Source organism: Mus musculus, chromosome 1, assembly GCF_000001635.26.
Source record: "Mus musculus strain C57BL/6J chromosome 1, GRCm38.p6 C57BL/6J".
NCBI classification, from domain to species: domain Eukaryota; kingdom Metazoa; phylum Chordata; class Mammalia; order Rodentia; family Muridae; genus Mus; species Mus musculus.
The window spans coordinates 27882797-27903176 of NC_000067.6; the positions used below are offsets into that span (position 1 = coordinate 27882797).

Consider the following 20380-nt stretch of genomic DNA (forward strand, 5'->3'; position numbering starts at 1 on the left):
TGTATGTAGAACTAGGCACAGCTTAAATGTGTTAGTTGTCAAAATACTTGTTGACAATTGTGGTGTCATCCTTTCCATCCTTAAGACAATGAAAATGAAGCCTTTAACGTCAACTTCAGTAAAAAGTATTAAGGAATGAGGATATAGCTCAATATGTAGAATAACTACACACAATACAAATGGCGTATAATTTCCCATCATTTTATGAACAAGTGTGATGGCTTAGATGTGCAGTCCTTCTGCCCTGAAATGGAGAACACTGAGTGATCACAAGTTCTGGGTCTTCATTGGCTACATCACAAATCTACACTAGTTTTAGTTACACAAAACTCTCACTGCACAAAATGACTTAGCTATTTTTGATAATGTTTACAAAAGCATGTATCATTGTCTCTAAGCATCATAAAAAGAAATTCTAGTTCACAGTTGTAAGGGCATAAGAAATCTGCTGTGCAGAAATGATGAAGGTCCCAGTCCCAATTTTTTATTAAACTATCTCAGAATAGAAATTTTGGAATTACCTTTTGTCAAATGATTACTGACTCTTAAGCTTTCTTCCTTGCAGGGATTCAATCCACCAGCTCTAAGAGCAAGCAGACATTGCTCCATTTCTTTTTTACCTTGTCATCTCTTTATACACTTTTCATTAAATAAAGTTCTTTATCTTGGCTATATCACAAATCTATACTAGAAAAAGACAAAGAAGCTTGTAAGCATAAGGCCAAAAAAGAATGAGAACAAGACAAAACAAACAATCAAAACAAATGTGAGTGTATAATTGAAAATAGCCACATACACATATATCCAAATACACCCCATTTGGTAACATATTAGTGTTAGCTCATTCAGTGAAAAAGATTGATATGCCTCAGATCAAGTCACAAACTTTGATAACAGATCATCCCTTCTGATACAATAGAAGTCTTTATAAAAGGAATGTGCTAGAAATCCCAGTGAGAGAGTTAGTGCGTTTATGAATGACTATGACATAGCCTCAATAAGTCAGAAGAAACCAAAGCAGGGAAAAATGGGTACTTAATCAAAGCTAGAAAAGGAAACTCTATTCATGAATCTCTACTTCTCCAGAAATATGAGAACCATCTGAGTTTAGTCATTAACTTGAAATGACTTTGGACTTCTGAGTTTAGTACACAAGAAAATCATGGAACTGGCATAAGCCCAGGACATAGAGTAATTTATTAACCCAGCAACTGAAAACAACATTTGCACTAAAAGGCATTTCTAACACAATGTTGATGTCTTCTAGAAGCACAATCCATAGGTAAGTGGTTCAGGAAAATTTCAGAACAGGTGGAATGGATACATTTTGTTTCACTTTATTTTATTCCTCTGAGAGTTGCAAAAGGACTCTTGATATAATATTATCCTCATTTATACAGTACTGTGATTAGATATTTGCTCAGTTTTCAAGGACAAACTTAATATTAATATTTTAATCTTTACCTTACTTTATTGGTAGTAGCAAGTACTTTTTGATTAAGGTGCTAGTCTATGTAAATCCCATCTCATCATAAGCTAAGACATATGATTTCTTCCCACTTATACCATACTTTGCATACAGTCTTTGAAGAACATATTGCTTGATTTCTTTATATTTATTTTTATCTGCCACAAAAAATAGGCAAGTAACCACTTGCTCAAAAATGTGCTGTTCTGAGTTCTGGGAGGGACCTCATTTCACCTCATTTTGTGTTTTGGTAAAGGAGTTTAATGAGAATGGACTACTTCTGTTCAACACAAAGACACTGATTTTTGCCATGATGACCTGCTTATCTCACACAAAGGAGAGTCTTCAGTTCCTTGTTCTTTATATAGTAATTTTAATTTGTTCAGGTTTTCTTTATTAATTATTTTTTTCTGCAACTCCAGTCAACATTATGCATCTATTTAGAACCCTGGGCTTTGCACATATACTATGCAATGTAGAATATTAAAGACAGATGGCATAGCAAAAATATCAATTATATTTTTATTTTCAAAAGTGTTTTTTTTTTGTTGTTTTTTTTTTTTTTTCAGTTGAAACAGAGAGAGCACGGGAAGTGAGATGCCTCCTACAGATTAAGGGTTCCATTTCTGATTTCCATGAACCTCTGGTCTGAAGTTCAGTAACCCCATGAGTCAGGGTCACTGTACTTGCAAGACAAATCGGGCCTAGCATAAGGATTACATTGATTAAGATTTTTATGATGCTTTAAAAAAATAGGTGTTAAAAAATGACAAAAATGCCAACCATTGTGGTCCATATATTTAAATCTGGCTTTTTAGTAGGCTGATTCAGGAGGGTTTGCCAGAAGTTTGAAAGAATCCTGGGTTGCTTCGTTTCAGATCAGCCTAGGCTAGATTTCCAGGGCCTGTTTGAGAGGAAGAAAATAGAATACCAACAGAAAGGACATTGCTGAAATGTACAGTATTCAAAGGCAAAATCCACAATGATAAAAATAGAAATTAAAAGAAAAGACAATATTACCGAAACTATTGACTGAAACAAAAAGGTAAAATAAATTGCTGATAGGTACCCACTGGGTCTACCATTAGCAATATTTTCTTACCTACTCCCCAAGGAAATAGGTGGGTAGAGAAAACTAGTACAGAATATCTCAGAATAAAGTAGAAGGAGCAGGAGCCATCATAGGCTCCAACAGGGATCTGAAGATCAGCTGTCCAAGTTCGAAGCATCATTCTCATTTGCATTTTGTATCTTCTTCAGCCAGAAAGCTTTTTCAGAAAATTACCATTCAATTTTCAACTCCGCATGGCTCTAAAAAACATGAAACAGAATGGAAGTTACTCTTTTCCTTGGACTAGAATAGTATTCATCAAAAGTTGACCAGTTTTATTAAAGGCTCTGTATTGATGAAGAAGAGACAGCCACAACTTCCATTAGATGTCTACAGAGAATTTTCAGTTTTATAAGAGAGTGGCTTTGAGCTATAACTTATGGCTTTTCTATGGAAACTTTTAATCTGACTATACATTGGAACTGAATTTAAAAATCATGATGTTTCTATGGATTTACTATATTAAAGCCATTGATTTATATAAAAAAGTATATTGTGTTAAATGATGAAATAAAGTAGTAGAGTTTACTATGACATGTATATAAATAAAAATTACACATTTGTACTATGTAATAAAATAGTATTTATTAAATGACAATAGTAGTTACACAGAAAATTAAAAATTAGCCAAGTGGTGAAAGCAGTGTGAATAGAATTTTCAGCTCTGCATAAGCTTTAAGAGCTAATTGTTTGGGATCCATTCATTCATTCATTCATTCATCAAGCAAAAATGCCTCATCAGCTTGAACTAAGACCATCCCTGTCATTTTATACATCTTTTCATTCTCTTCAAATCTTTTGCCTGAGAGGAAGCTTCTGAGATCAATTTCTATTTCACATTTACTCTTTTTTTAAATGTTATCTTTTTTTTTATATACTCCAGATTTTATCCACCCCCCATTCTACCCTCTGACTGTTACACATCCTTTACCTCCTCCCCACCCTGTCTCCATGAGAATGTCCATCCCCCCACACACACCCCACCAGATCTCTTCACTTCCTGGGGCCTCCAGTTTCTTGAGGTTTAGGTGCAGGAATGCCAGGTCTGGATTCAGTCACATTTTCTATTATTTGTGACTGTTAACTTTAAATTCCCAGTAATAATTTTGCTATATCTTTTATATTTTACCTTAATTCAGGGGAAAATAAGTTATTATTTTTTCTATTAAAAGGGTTAAATGAGAACATGTAAAATATCTATTTGTTGACAAACATTTAATTTAGTAATATTATTTACTATATAGATACTTCAACATAGAGTGGAAAAAGACATTGACATTTGGGCTTAGAGTTCTCACAGGCCAGGGAGTTTCACAAGGCAATTCTTTGGAAATCAGAAGGTTTGTATGTCAAGATCACTGCTACAACCATAAAGCATTTCAGGGGCTGCTGTAATCTGACTGACCGTCCCACAAATTAAGCACAGTATAGGGCCCTACAAAACTTGAATAAAATATGTTATAAAGAAAAATAGTGTGCTTGAGAATGTAACTGATAGATCTGAGAGCTGACATACTAAATGAAAGAGGAAAGAAGTGACAGGAATATGTTTGCAAAAGGAACAGCTTGATTGGAGGATGGCTACTCAGCTATTAGAAAATAAAACAGAGAAAATATTTGTAGGAAACAACTTGACAGAAGGAGAAATCTTTGGAAACTACTCCCTGACATTAAAACAAGCAAGCAAGCAAGCAAAGATAATTGTATTTATTCAGTTATGTCAATGGTTCTGCTTCCAGTCATTTACTGGTAGAACTTTGATGGTAATATAAAGAAGAGATTTAGGAAGGGGGTCAGGCCAACCTGAAGAACTGAGGCATATCTTTGCAATGTCAATGAATTCTAGAGAATGTGAAGTAACTTAGAGAAAAGGAGCTGCCTCTTTTGCCAGCTCGACACTCCAAGTTTGAGACATGAATTCATGGAAGCTAGACAGACATTCTGGATTTCTTGAGGAAAAGCAAAGTCTTCTCACAAAATGAAGTTCACTTTCAACACTCCATCTGTAAGAACATATAGAGCTTGTTGCGTTTGTGGGAATGGTAAAAGAAAGTGTCAAACCAATTATCATGTAGTGAAACATTTTCTTTCTTCAAATATTATTGCAAAAATTTTTTTTTTCACTTCTGACATAGAAAATGTATTGAAGTTAAAACTCTATTGGCTACTAGAGAGGTATATACCTCTACATATGGCCCCAAGTGTCCTACCAGTGGCAACTGCATAAGATAAAAGAATATGCTTTTGTTTTTGGTGGTGAAATCAGTGATGGCATGTCACTACCCTCTTACAAAAGAATTAATATTCACTGTTACTGCCTGCAAAACTGCAAACATGCTCTTATGACTCAAAGTTTTAGGACTACAAAATTCTTTTTAAAACAATTTAAAATGCAAAATGGAAAAATAAGGGTTTTGTTGTAGTTGTTGTTCACAACGAATATTTTGCACAAAAGTGATTCGCGTTTTTGATGTCAGAGTTGAAAACTGAAGTAAGGCCCAGTTATTTTAATAAGCACAAGTTAAAGTTGTGGAAACAAACATTTTGAAAATATACATGTATTCACCAAGACATGGCACTTAACTCTAAGGCATAAAGGCATATATAAAAGTTCCATGTATTGACTGTAAAAAAGAAAAATCTAAAGTTTATGGAAACCAAGCTTGTGTTCTTGCCAGTGATATCATAACAAATATCACAGCCTTGACAAATGTAATGGACATTAGTAAACTGAACAGATTAATATAAAGTTCTGATATACTTCACATCTCTCTCTTTTCCTTCTCTTCCTTCCTTCTCTTCTCTTCTCTTCTCTTCTCTTCTCTTCTCTTCTCTTCTCTTCTCTCTCTCTTTCTTTCTATTTTATTGCAACGATATAAACATTGTTGGTGTAATCATAGTGGGGTGCAGCCCTGAATAAAATTGTCCTCAAAGTCCTTCTATCTGGGATACTGTACTGTGATGTAACACAGACACCTTGAAGCATGCAAGCGGTGTAATTCATAGTAACCATTCTCTTTTCACTATAAAGACTTTCAGTGTTCCCAACATTAAAACTAATACTTTTACTCAGGGTGATGTTTTATATATGCTTGGCACAGGGAGTGGCAATATTAGAAGGTGTGGCCTTGTTGGAATAGATGTGGCCTTGTTGAAGTAGGTGTGTCATTGTGGGTGTGGGCTTTAAGACTCTCATCTAGCTGCTTAGAAACCAGTATTCTGCTAACAGCTTTTAGATGAATATTTAGAACTCTTACCTCCTCCTGCACCATGCCTGCCTGTATGCTGCCATACTCCTGCCTTGAAGATAATGGCTGAACCTCTGAATCTTTAAGCCAGCCCCAATTAAATAATGTCCTTCATAGAGTTGCCTTGGTCATGGTGTCTTTTCACAGCAGTAAAGTCCTAACTAAGATACTCACTCTTCCTTACATAGGGATCTCAAAGTTCTAGAATCATTTTATGTAAAGTTCAAATCTGTAGAACTGAAATATTAAATTTCCTGGAAGAAATGTTTCTTCTGGCAGTAAGTTTGATTCTCGAAAGAGAGTGCTCACTAATATCACCAGCATTGAAATTCCTTTGTTATCCACGAAGAGATGTCCCTCTATAGATGTGAGTGAATGTCTCTAAAAGATAGTATTGGACCAGGTTGTGTTTTAGTGAACACTGGAAACCCATTGCACTACTATAGCATGAATAAAGACAGACGTTTTTGAGTCATATAGGAGTTCATATAAAAGTTGAAGTTATTATATGTCACCCAAAATTCAATTCATATTTTATAATTTAAACATATTCACCATAAGGCATTCTCTTCTTTCATGTTCACTTTATAGTTTAATGTGCATTTATCTATTCTTCTCAGTTGGAAGCAAGGAGCTAAAAATAAGCTATTAAACTATGTAGTTAGCTCTGCCTATCTGTCTTTCCATCATTTATCATCTAATTATATATCATGTATTTCAGTCATATAATGAGCAACATCCTAGACTACATTTTCATTCATTATCCTGAATAGACAGTGGGGAAAATATAGACAGTACATGAAAATTCTTGTGATATATCCTTTGCAATTTGGAATTAGTCAATCAATGCCTCTAGTTTTATCCCTACTTCTTTTTTCCAGGGCTAGACTTTTTATAAAGAAAAGACAAAAAATAATGATCTTCCCCAGTAGTATTTGACTCTGAATGTCTGCCATATGTATGTGCAGCTGATGCTCATTAACATTATAGATTTGCAGAGTCTGGCTAAGTGCTACATCTGTAATTTTTAGTTTAAATTATAGCAATATTGAGCAGAAGATACGCAAGAGCACTTATTTCAAATTATATGTCTTTTTCTTTCTAAAAATGAGATATTAAGTGCATCCTGCCTTAGTTCTGTTGAGTATTTCCTCATATTTCTTAAAGACAGGTATTTAAATTAGTATGTTCCTTTTGAAAATGTCATTACTGGAGACATCTCATTCCTTTCATGATAACCTTTTTTTTTTTTCTTCAAACAAGTCTAATAAGCAGTTCCACACAGAATTGACTTCCCTTTGAAATAATGAGGAGAAATAATGAGCAGTAGATATTTACAGGTAGGAGTGACGGCGGCTGCATTTGTGAATTAACAGGTTTTGGTGACAAGTGCTGCAAGCAGCTCACAGCCAATTCTCTGGAGCAGTCATGCTCCACTGGTTGAATAATATGCTTTGGATGTTTCCCTAAATATGTATTTACATGAATGATCATAGCAGCTATAAAAAGACAATTATATCAAGGAAGTGAGTAATACACTCTTTAGGAGACTTGATCTAGTAGTAGCTATTTATTTAGTTTCCTATCAGAGTTTTCAGTGACACTCTCAAAGACAAATTACTTTTTAATTCAAAGTAGCAGCTAAAGAAGTCTGTATTATGGATGGAAGATATACTAATAATGAATTCTCTACTCGCTAAGAGAAATCATGTTTGTTATTTCATTAATTGTCAATGTTCAGATATCTATATTGGCCATATATTTTACTTTGTTCTTGTTCATAGTTTAAATAACTCTTGAAATGAACAAATAATAAAATTTTAAATGATCAATTCACAATTTTAAAATCCAAAATGAGATTAAAAATTGATGTCAGATGCACAATGAGTGCTGGCCTAATGCATAGGCAGTTTAAAACTGCACATATTTAATAACTTCTATTTCTAGAGTTCTTAGTTTGGAATTTATATTGGTTCTATATTTTGGGGGGAGTTTTAAGTACGGATCCTGTCTTTAGGAGGACAAGCAGTCAAGCTCCTGTGCATTCAGCTTCATCTGAGAGTACACTGGATGGATGTAGCTTTCATTATATGTGAGAACAGAATCTGATCTTCATAATCTTACCGTACATTGAAATAGATACATACACACTGTAATTATTTACCTAATTCTCTACCACGGACAAATTTTACAGCTAATATATTGTTGGTTTATTCTCAAACATTTTTAAGTGAATTGGTAATATATCACCTTTGTATTGTCAGACCTTCCTAGCACTTAAAACTACCTAGGCAATATATGTTTGCAGCCCTTTCTTCATTTCTGCTATGCTACTCAATTGCATATTTCATAAAACAGCACATCAGTTCATTTTGAGGTGGGAGCACATAATTTCAATAGCTGTGAGTTCAGATCAAAACTAATTAGAAAAAATATATATTTTTATTGACCAGATTCATGTATTATAATTGTGATGTTTCCCTAAATATTTCACTATAATAATTATTAAAGTAGCTTTTTATATTTCTTAGTTATTATGATAGAGGGTTATGTTAAATTATAAGCGATGATACATAGTTGCTTGAAAATATTCTCCCATTCATATACAAGAGAGTTCACTATACATTTGAAGGGACTGTGTATTCAGTATCCTGTGGATTCCAAGTCAAATTTGTGTTGTGTTTTATTAGCCAAAATATAAAACACTTTTGTTTTTCTTTTACTTATATCTTCAAAGGGCTGGAATAAGAGGTGAAGATTGTAATATTAGCTCTACCTGGGAAAACTTGGGCTCTGAAGACAACACTAAATTTAAAACTGATAGGGCAACAGTTTAAAGGGGCAATATTAAAATTGATTTCCTATAACAACTCTTACTATTTCTGAATTTCCAGAGAAATGTGTTACTGAACACTACTCTCATAAAAGCATGAGATGACATCATTGTCCATTTTATATTCACAAGCGTTACAGTTAGAATCTTGAGACATATCCAGGCAGCAAATCAAAATGTCTACTGTTTGTTTATCTTCAGAATAATTCAGATATCTATATCTAATCTAAGTAACCAAGCAGTCTTACCTCTAGCGTCAATTTTATTTCACTGCAATCTGTTCTTATTTGGCTTATCTGTGACCTCATCATCACTATAAAATATATACCTAATAGTGTTGTTATCTTGACAGGATTGAGAATTACTTGGTGGATGGATGGGCCTCTGGGTTATCTGTGGGGTGGAATCTTGATTACATTAAATGATTTAAGAAGTCTCGTTTTAATTGTTGGCTGGACCATTCTTTATCAGATATGATGTACTATAAAACATGAAGCAAGTGAGATGAACCTCAGCATACATGCAGTCCTTGCTTTCTCGTTCATGAATATGAATGCAATGTGATGAACTATCTTTATCTCCTGCCACTGTGGGTTTTCTGGGATAATGAATGACAATCTGGAACTGAGATATAAAGAAACCTTTTTCTAATGCATTATTTTTCTGAACGTATTTCATCACAGCAACAGGAAAAGCAGTTGAGAGGAGGGATAGGACAAACATCAGTGGGATTTTACTTCCACATTGTGTTCATGTGTGCCTAGTCCAGGCTTGATATGAGGGGTTATACCTAGTCATATTCCATCTTGTTATGCCATGTTTGAGTGATATCCCTGGGAGGCCTGCTCTTTTCTAAAGAGAAATGGAGAAGCTCTGAGTATGGAGGAGTGGGGAGATGGGGGACAAACTGGAAGAGTTGAGTGTAGGGAGGCTGTAGTTAGGGTGTATTGTATGAGACAAGAATAAATAAAAAGAAGAAAACGTCTTCATGTTTCAATGATCAACAGTCACGTGTCTGTAACTGAATGATTTTTGCTGATTTTATATCTAAAAATCAAACTTTTCATCACAATTTGATAGTGGTGATTGACTTGAGTCAACACAATAATAAGAATTTTTAAAATTAAAATGCAGTTGCATTATTTTCCCCATTCTCTTTCCATCTTTCAATGCCTTCCATTAACCCTCTACTCTCTCTTCTAACCTCTTGGCTTCTGACTTATTTTTTAATTATTTTAATTATTGTTACATACATACAAACATACATACCTATAAAATACACATAACACATATCCTAATTACATAAGTACAATCAATTCTAGCTATTTTAAAATCAAGGTGAAGTAGGAAAATCAGGCTGAGGAGAAATATCAAGATAGTCATATGAAAGAAAAAATGGCAGAAGGGTAAAATGCTCACCTCGACAATGGAGGATCCTTATAAAAACACAGCACAGGAAAAGAAGCCCTTTGACCTCTAGATGTTAGAGAAGAGGGACATTTTCATACCCACTCCACTTTCCTGGGCCTTGGAGTACCAGGTGCTTCCTAGATCACTGGCTCAATTGTAGTCTTAGCAAGTAAATGGATTGTGTTTTTCTTCCTACCCACACATTCCTGGTCCAATTCTTTGTCAGAATTGGGAAAAACATTGAAATCTTGTCTTGTGTCCTCTAGATTCTTGTCTGCGCTTACAACAACAAACATATCTTTTGTGAGCCTGCTCTGGAAGGTATTGAATACCTACAAACATGAAAATAGATTTAATGTTGATAAAAAAATCACAAAACTAATTCTAGAAATCAATAGAAATGGTCTTTTTAAATTGTATAATATATAAGTATTCTTAAGATAGCTATTAAACTTTTATTTCAGCTGCTACTTGTTCAATTTATATTAACATTTTCAATTAATGTTAATTATAGATAGTAAATTTTATGAAAACTATATTCCTATATAGTAAAAATTTCAGATTTACAATGAAAAATACAAAACATATATCCTAGCATAGGATAATATTTGTTCTTAGTAGATACCTGTTCTCATAAAAAGAAATCCTAAATTTAGAAAAGTTTTCTGGTTAATATTTTCCATATAATACCCCACTCATGATGATTTTTGTATATTTGACAATTTTCATTCTGTCTTGTCTTTTTTTCTGTTATATTTATCTTTTATTCTTTTAAATAGATAGTAAATGCATCATAAAATGATTTATATACTTGTATGTGCATGTATATTCATATATATTCATGCACTACAGTGGAATTATTATGGATAGTTAATAACAAATTTGCAATTTCTTGACTTTTATGTTTTTAAGACAGCCTAGCTAACCAAAAACTTACTATGTAGTTGAAAAAAAAAAAAAAAAAACCTTGACCTCTCCATCCTCCTGCCTTTACTTCCCAGTGGCTGGGGTTGCAGGAATGCACCACACTGTTGATTTTTCTGTAGTAGTATGGATCAAAACCAATGCTTCTTGCATGCTATGCAAATATTCCAGCAATTGAGCTACATTCCTAGCTTTTCCTTGAGTTTTCATTTTTTTAATCGTATGTTTATTTAGGTAACTTTTTCATATACTTGCATGCCTATAATGATTAGAAGGTCAAGATTATATATAGGTCAATGAGCTGGTGAAGCAGAATTTGAGGACTTCATATAGTCACTCATCTGATGGTTTCTCACAGTACCAATACCAATCAACTCAAAATAGTTTTCTATAGCACAATTGTTATCAGTTTCATTTTGCCAGCTGGACAATAGAATGGCAGGAAGACAGGGCTTAAAAGTGGGAAATACATAAATTAATCAGAACAGAAGGCAGCTTTTACTCATTCTTTACGTTTATTTTCCCCCATTAACCAGAAGATAATGGAAGGAAATAGGGCCCTTATGAATGATGAACAATCTGGTTTTGTTCAGTTCTGGATGGTACCCTTAGGCTCCCCCTCACCTAAGGATTGTTAAAAGCTGCTCCTTCACCATCTCAGGCATCTGAGACCCCTTTTCTATAGTGGCCTGCTTTTACTGGTCATATATACACATTAACAGTGTAAGATCCATTACTCTCAACTCTCATTAATTTATAACTTCCTCTTTTCTTCTTCTCCTTCTTCTCCTTCTTCTTCCTCTTTTCTTCTTCTCCTTCTTCTCCTTCTCCTTCTCCTTCTCCTTCTCCTTCTCCTTCTCCTTCTCCTTCTCCTTCTCCTTCTCCTTCTCCTTCTCCTTCTCCTTCTCCTTCTCCTTCTCCTTCTCCTTCTCCTTCTCCTTCTCCTTCTCCTTCTCCTTCTCCTTCTTCTTCTTCTTCTTCTTCTTCTTCTTCTTCTTCTTCTTCTTCTTCTTCTTCTTCTTTCTCTTCCTCTTCTTCCTCTTCCTTCTCCTCCTTCCCCTCCTCCTTCTCTTTCACTCCTCCTCCTTTCTTCTTCTCCTCATTTCATCTGAATTTTAGTATCAAGCTAATATGTTACATTATCATTATTGAAAATCACTTATTTGTTCTGTTCTAATCAGCTGTACACTTTTTGCAAGAATATTGGGCACAACACTGGAAAGGCATTCAGTCATATATTTGTTTTCTCCCTTAGCAAAGGCATCTTATCTTGAGTTTGAAGTATTGTACAGTGGACAACAAGGAAAATATTTAAATGTGTATGTTCACAAAAGTGTAAAGTCTCATCATCAGTGTAAATATATTTTAACACTTAGAATCCTTTTACAAAAATGATAAAGCATTCTGGTCAGTCTGTACAAAGGGAATCCTACACACTGTAGGGGGAATTCTAAATTCATCCTACCAGAACAAAGAATAGCACAGAGGTCCTTCAAAAAGAATACATAAAGCAACTAACCCAGTCCAGAATTATTTTCTTATTAAAAGTCTCATCTCACAATTTATCAACTATCGTGGTCATAAAGTAAGTTTTTTGCTATAAAATACTATATGTGTGATGATTAATTTCCCAAATTTTAGGAGAATGTTGTTTTTTGTAACTACTTGGATTCATTATAAATTTCAAATATATTGAAGAATCATTAAAAATATTCCATAGTGCTAAATGCTCCATCTAGTGGCATAATTGAGCCCTGGTATATTTTATCACACCTGAAATATAATAATGTTTCTTTATTCATGTACACTGTTTACTTTGTGGTTAAGAAAGCTCTGACAATATTACTGTAAAATGTACATAATTTATACACCTTTGTTTTCTGTTTATTTTGAAACTTCTTGATATTTTGCATTCAGAAAATTTTACCACAGACTGTAAATTAGTCATTTCCTTAATCTTTTACCTAATTCTCCAATATAATTTAAATGCAATTTCACCAAAACATTTACAGACAGACTACAATATAATAATTTTAAGTCTGTGACTTCCACATACTTCAACTCCATTCATTGTTCCAGCGACAGATATTGTTTCATAACATTCCAAAAGTATAAAAAGGAAAAGGAGACTATCCATGTGTTCAGAATGTTAAAAAAAGGAAAGAATGAAAACGAGAGAATAGATACTAAAAAATTCCCTTCAGATTGGTAATTCCTTTCTAAGATATTATTGATTAATGATTAAAATACAAACACGTGAATCATAAAAATGAACAAATGCATATTATCATATTAATTTCATTCTGTAGGGATGGTCAAGATTCTATAGAAAATGTCATTTAAATAACTGTAGAATCACATCTTATTGCCTAATAAAACTTTAATGTCAAAAGCATCATGAACAATATGTAGGGAAATAGGAATGACCTTTATGATGGTATCATAATGAAAGGGGAATAGAATCCATAAAATCTATACTGATAATTATAATTCTGTGAAACTAAGGAACCATTGTTTAATCTTTTCTTTATTTTTACTTTAATTCACATATTTTAGTGTTTGGGTGCCTGCATGCGTGGTGTGTGTGTGTGTGTGTGTGTGTGTGTGTGTGTGTGTGTACATGTGTTTGTGTGTGTGTGTGTGTGTGTGTGTGTGTAGTATTCTTGAACCATGTTTACATGTTTGGGTCAGAGGACAACTACAGTACTCAATCCCTCTTCCATGTGAGTCCAGAGTATAAAACAGGTACATGGACTTGGCGGCAGGAAATTTTATTCACTGAGTCAGGTCACTAGTTCCTTTGCCTGTTCTTAAGTACTTTGTTCATGTATTTTGGTTCCAGTTGCATCTGGGTACAATCATTTCATTTTATCCTGTCATCACTATAGGCATGACATTTTTATCTTGAAGTCAATAATAGCCTGTGCTGATTTTAGAAAACAAAGAGAGGTAAGCATAGATGATCATGGTTGTCTCTACTAAAATTTTGTTTGCAAAGAACTTAATTCAGAGTGACCATTGCCAGGGAGAGACAATGGGGAGGGTGACAGTATTAGAAGGAGATTGCTGCAACTAACAGAAAATGCAGATTGCTGGATCTGCAAGTATCTAACTGGTGAATTGGTTGGTTCTTCTTATTCAGAGAGCAAGCAGGGTTTGAAACAAGAAATGGGATAAGACAGAGTGGCATATTAAACCCTTTATCTCTGATACTGCTGCTCTTCTTGGTATTTTTTTCAAGTAGGTGCTTTATTTTGACTCACGCTGAGGATGGGCCACAGGTCAGAAGCTTAGGAGGAGAGCAGCTTAACTAGGGCAGCATGTCCCAGTCTAATCTATACCAGTATGCTGTTTTTTTTTTTTTTTTTTTTTTTGAACACAAAGAATAGAAATTTTCTTCAACGTACATTCTTTCCCACCCTCAGCATCTCCAGGATCACGGTTCATATAAATCCCAACATCATCAAAACATTTACTTAACATAGAAACTGGTATCTCTTTCCTTGCACAGTTTCTGCAACCGGGGATATTTAATAGGCTGGAGCATCCTTTCTCGGCAAGCATAGAGTGCTTTAAAGATTAAAAGTACAGTCTAAGAAAGTACAATGAACTTTTGTTCTGAGCTACTGAAAGCTTATGTTTATGTTTATGTACACTAATTGTAGGGGATCTAGTACATGTTGACTACTTTCAGTGAATTCTAACTTGTTTCTAAATTAACACGTACTGAAAACTTGACTCAGCTGTAATGTTGTGGAGAGGAGAGGTGATGTAACACTTAGAAAATGGGTTCAAATCAAGAGGAGACATTGGGATATAACCTTGATGAGGATATTTAAACCAAGGTCTCTTCTCTCTCTTTGTGCATCCCAGAAGGCCTGGGGTGAACAAACACCTCCACCACAGTTTCTCACTTAGGCAACAGTCAAAGACAGAAGGACAATTAACCATCAGTGTCTGAAAACACTCACAAGATTAATCTTTTAATTAATAACATTAAAATTATGATTGCTTCAGGTATGTTCAAATACTGTCAGACTAATACTAATACTAATACAAACATTTTATTTATTCATTATTTATATTTTTTTGGTTATACTAGGCATTTACACAGGGCCTTGCTTATTCATGATAGGCAAGAGTACTATCATCGAGGGGCTTCAGCCCTTTTTTCTTTTTTTCTTACTTGGTATTTTGACATAGTATTTCACTAATTTGTTCACGTTGGTCTTAAACACCCGATCTTATTCTGCTTCTGAGTTTCTAATTATACAAACAAACCTAATATTAAGTAGCTTTCATGGGATTTTTATTTGATAATTTGGTATTATGCTAACATTAACACTTGTGTTTACTATTCAATAGGTTTTCCTAGCAAATTTTATTCTTAGATTAGAAAATATCTGTTTATACTTTACAAAATGAAGGAAGTATTTAGATTCTGAAAGTATATTACTTGGTATTTGATAACCAATTAGGTGGATAGTCCCCTGAATTCATGCACATACAAGCACAATGAAAAAAAGGGTCAGCTGGTTATATTTATATATTTATACATTTATATTCATATATAAAAACAAGCCTATAAATTTGGAGGACATGGCAGAGGTTAGAGAAAGAAAAAGAAAAGAAGTAATGTAATTGTACTTAAATATGAAATTTAATTATAATATATAATATATGCTTTAGAATGTAATTTAGAAAATAATATAAGATACTCAGTAAACATAAAATATCACAAGTAAAACCTTAGGAAACCTTAAAATAGGCCAAACTACATTGTTTAATAGAACTTATGTGCATCCTGAAAAACATAATTAAAATTTAAGAATTATTCATGAATAGTTGGAGGACTAACATTTACATAAAATTTGCATTGCAGGGACATAGGTACTTGCAATACTTAATCTCTGTCTTTATATGCATTTTAATATAATTATTACTTTCTTGCAGAATTTACGAATATAGTTCTCTAGACTAGTAATGATAAAACTAATAATTTGTAAAATAAGAATTAGTGCAAATTAAAGAACTTGGACCTTTCAAATGAAGGATCTATGAACAAATTACCACACACATTATTTCAGTTCAGTGTTTAAGAATCAGAAAATCAGAGCATGATCCCACTGAATGCTTAGATTTAGATTACACATGTTGGTGAAGAAAAGGGAAGAGATTTAGATGTCAAAACCATATCGTTGTCATTGAGATGAAGTTTTCCCTGGACAAAGATGCACCTGATATCTCTAGTTACTGAAAATGAAGGAGATAATTACAAGTGAGAGTAGAAAGGCCCAACCGTATATAAGCAATAGTATTTAGATTGCTGAAGGAAAAATCATGTAGATTAATATAGGAAGTTGATAATACTGTTTAATATTGACATGTATTTTGGGTAAGCAAATCACTAATAGTGCACTATACAGAATGAGAAAATCATTAGAAAGTTAACAAAAGAAATAAAAATTAATGACATTTTAATAAAATATCTGAAAGCATTTGCATTTTTATGGGAAATTATACTGGCAATCTGGCCTAAGTAGGAAGAAATTCTCTGTTTTTGTTATGCATATAATAGAAGAGATTTTTTATTGTTTTTTTATAGTTTATTTTATTCTAATTTTTCATTCTTCACTAATTCATAATTTATCTAGATTCCATTATATTCCATGAAAATTATGCACTGAATAGAGGTCCTTCTAGGATTATAGCCCACTTCAATTTATTGAATGGAAACCTAACTGGTAAACTGAATGGTAAAGATGTCAATATCCTTTGCCTTGTTAACTTTAAATATAAGCCAGTTAAGTCAACTGCATTCAGTACATCAAATAAGAGTAACTGGTACACAATTTTACTCCAACTTAAAAAAAATTTATAGAGCATACCTGGCATCATGTCTGATTTCCACATATCACTTGCATCATCTGACTAAGATGATATGGGAGCCCACCAAGACCCCAGTGACTGGTACAAGGACTCTTTGGTGTTCACTTTCATCAATAGAACAATGCTAGAATTTTGGGTTGGTAGTTTTACAATTTTTTTTTTTTAGTTTGGTGAAAGAAAGTATTAAAGACTAGTAAAAGAACATATATCAGGATTTGGTAAGAACGTATGTTCTGAAATTTATCACTCAAAGTTTGCATATGTTTCTTTTCATGTATCCTAACTTGTTTTGATTAATCATTTACCTTATGCCAGAACATAGCCTTGTCTTCTGACATATGAGTTGTAACAAAAAAAAAATGATTATTTAATTTCATGTAAATATGAATTAGTTGCCAGACAAGTAAAATGAGCCAACTGTGAAATTTAATCTGTTGTGGCTGTATGCTTTCAGGTTGAGAATCTAAATTGCCTTTTTTTTTTTTTTTTTTTTTTTTTTTTTTTTTTTTTGGTTTATGAGACAGGGTTTCTCTGTATAGCCCTGGCTCTCCTGGAACTCACTTTGTAGACCAGGCTGGCCTTGAACTCAGAAATCTGCCTGTCTCTGCCTAAAATGCCTTTTACATTAAGGCAGTTGTGTATATTTTGGGGGACTTCTCTAGAATAAAATAATTAAAACATGAAGATAAAAATCACAGCTGATGATAATATTTGTAGATTAATGTGAACTTGTGAACTCTCTTTGCAGGTCTGGAGCCTGGGTATCCTGGTCTATCTCCCCAGCAGAGGGCAGCACAAAGTCTACCTTCTTCATCTTCCATATTAATCTGCAAATCCCTCTCTACGTTGTTATCCTTTCTGGGGTCGGACTCAGGGAAAACACCATCATCTTCATCTTCATCAGTGTCCTCTTCACTCCACTGGACCCTAGCTGCGGTGTCTCGGGCCCTCTGCTTCAGAGCTGCTCTTGCAGTAAGCAAAAACTTTTCCTCCTTATCCCTGGAGATGAGAGATGGCTCCACAGTCATCCACCATACCTTCAGAGCCTCAAAGACGCCCCTGGGTCAGCACACCATCTTCCCCAGTCTTCCTCCTCGTCCCCATCACTGTTCTGAATTGGTGCTGGACACTTCTTACCTCGAGCCTGAGCAGCTACTGTGAATAACTCTTCAAGCAATGTTTTGACCCCAGGAGACTTATTTGGTTTAGAGACTTCACGAGACCCTGCCCTCTTCTTGGCTGCTCTGTTTCAGGCACTACTTCACAGCCTTTTGAAATTCTCATCACTAGCTGCAGGCAAAAATCTGAGCAGTTTGGTCTCTTCACCTTTCTGGTTTTGGGCCTTTTGGCCTGACCCATGTGTCTCCTTCTTCCTAGGATTTAACTTGTGCCCAGTGTTAACTGAAGGCTCAGCTTGCCTGGACCTGGTTGAGGCAGACCCAGTACCTCCAGCCAAGGCCTGTGCCACGTGGTCTTGAGGAAGAGCTGGGATTACATTCTTTAGTATTATAATCAGCGCCCTTGAGACAAATTTAAGCTGGTCTTATTATTTTAAGGAAAACTACATAGGACATATGTTCTCTGTGGAAGTGATATTATGTCAGTCACATATGATAAGTGCCAAACAATCAAAGTCACAGTTTCCAGTGATAGGGCTCACTTTAAAGCTAAAGGTTGACATGAAAAATATACAAGGAAAACACCAATGTTGTTAATCTGGAGTGCCTCACTTACTTATTTTTATTAAACTTAGGAGTAGCATATGAATAGGTTGTGTGTTGAAGCATGACACTTCTGTGGTCCTTTTCAACAATTCTGATGGAATGTGTCTCTATGAACGCTTTCAAATCCCATCTAGCTCATCATTTAATCATCTATATGTTGTTGAAAAAGTACAAGGTTGTCATGACAACTAGAGAGATAATTTAGTCAACATAACTCATTCCACATAACATAACACTTTGCCTTTGTTCAAATATATTTCTATAAATATTCATATTCAGCATTTTAATAGTATGCTTTATATTAGAATGTGTGGACCCCAGAATTAAATAAGACCTCTCAGTTCCTGACACTATTGTCATGTGCCATTATTCTTCTCTAGCTGAAGTCACAACCTTGGTCATTGAAGGTATTATCCATACCCCCCAGGCTTAAATTAAGCTCTTGGGGAATTCTTTCCTGACATAGAGTTTGGTGAGCATAAAAATTAGGTTAATCCTACAAAAAAAAAAAAGGGTTCAGAGGAAAGAATTCAACATCAAAGTGGAGCACATCATTCAATTTACAAGACCTATAGTGGGCAGACATTGGAACTGGAAAAAGGGATGAAAGTCAGGAATACTTTGCGGGAGTAAGGAGGATCATAGCTAGTATCTAGTTATGAAACTATTAACACACTGGAAATTATTTCTTTATAATTTTTACTTCTTTCCTAGTGAGAAAAATAAGATGTTCATTCATATGAATAAATATGTAACTATATCAATAAAGTCATAAGCATTTTGGAAAATTTTATATTGTTAAATTATTTGAATAACAGAAGTAAAAGAACACCTAAATTAAGACTAAATATAATTTATAACATCATTTTTTTCTTCATTCAGTGATTCAATGCTTTGTGAAACAGGAAGTGTAAACATACTCACACACATTTCAGTGTTCCTTAGACAAAAGGTTAGAATTTGGGTTATGTGGGAAAAATAAAAAAAAAAAAAAAAAAAAAAACAAGAAACAAAAACCTCCTCTCCTAAAATTATGTTGAATGATTTATAAAATCCTAAGAAGAGTATGTTTTTCACTACCTAAGAAAACTTTAAAATACTTCCATCGTACTTCTTGACCTACCTATTCTGGACTGCAGAAAATAAGCACAATCTCAACGTGATTGAAGACTTGAGAGACTTGGGGCCTAGGGAGTGTGGAAGTCTGGTGGGAATGACAGTGACATCCTCTTGGAGCCAGAAGAATGAATGGGATGAAGAATTGTGGGAGGGCAGACCGGGAAGGGGGTAATGACTGGACTGTAAGAAAATTAAAAGGAATAAAAATAAGCACATTCTGTGCATTAGTATCTATATATAAAAGAATAAGATTTATGGAATATTTTAAGATTGGAGCATAATTTAAATGCTTTTGGAAAAGTGTTGTTTACCTGACTTCTTTCTCAGTCTGTTTGTTTGTCATTTGTAACTTTTGTGAGTTAATTCTATTTTGTTTTGTTCTGTTTTTGTTATTTTGGCTTTTTATTTGTTTGTTTTAAATGCTTTCTTTGTTTACATTTCAAATGTTATACTTTTTCCTGGTTTCCCCTTCAAAACCCCCTATCCCATCCCCTTTCCCCATGCTCACCAACCCACCCACTCCTGCTTTCATGTCCTGGCATTCCCCTACACTGGGGTATTGAGCCTTCTCAGTACCAAGGGCCTCTCCTCCCATTGGTGTCCAACAAGGCCATCCTCTGCTACATATACAGCAGGAGCCATGGGTCTCTCCAT

At 34.2% G+C, this 20380-nt stretch overlaps 1 long non-coding RNA gene and 1 pseudogene across 1 annotated transcript; one reads left to right on the forward strand and one right to left on the reverse strand.

The window, feature by feature from the left end:
• The first annotated feature begins 1249 nt into the window (after nt 1-1249).
• Gm5524 (predicted gene 5524) lies at nt 1250-19391 on the forward strand. Its single transcript, NR_151583.1, has 2 exons — nt 1250-1282; nt 17632-19391. It is a non-coding gene; the product is annotated as a predicted gene 5524 (long non-coding RNA).
• Gm18776 (predicted gene, 18776) lies at nt 17623-18276 on the reverse strand (annotated as a pseudogene).
• Nucleotides 19392-20380: the final 989 nt, after the last annotated feature.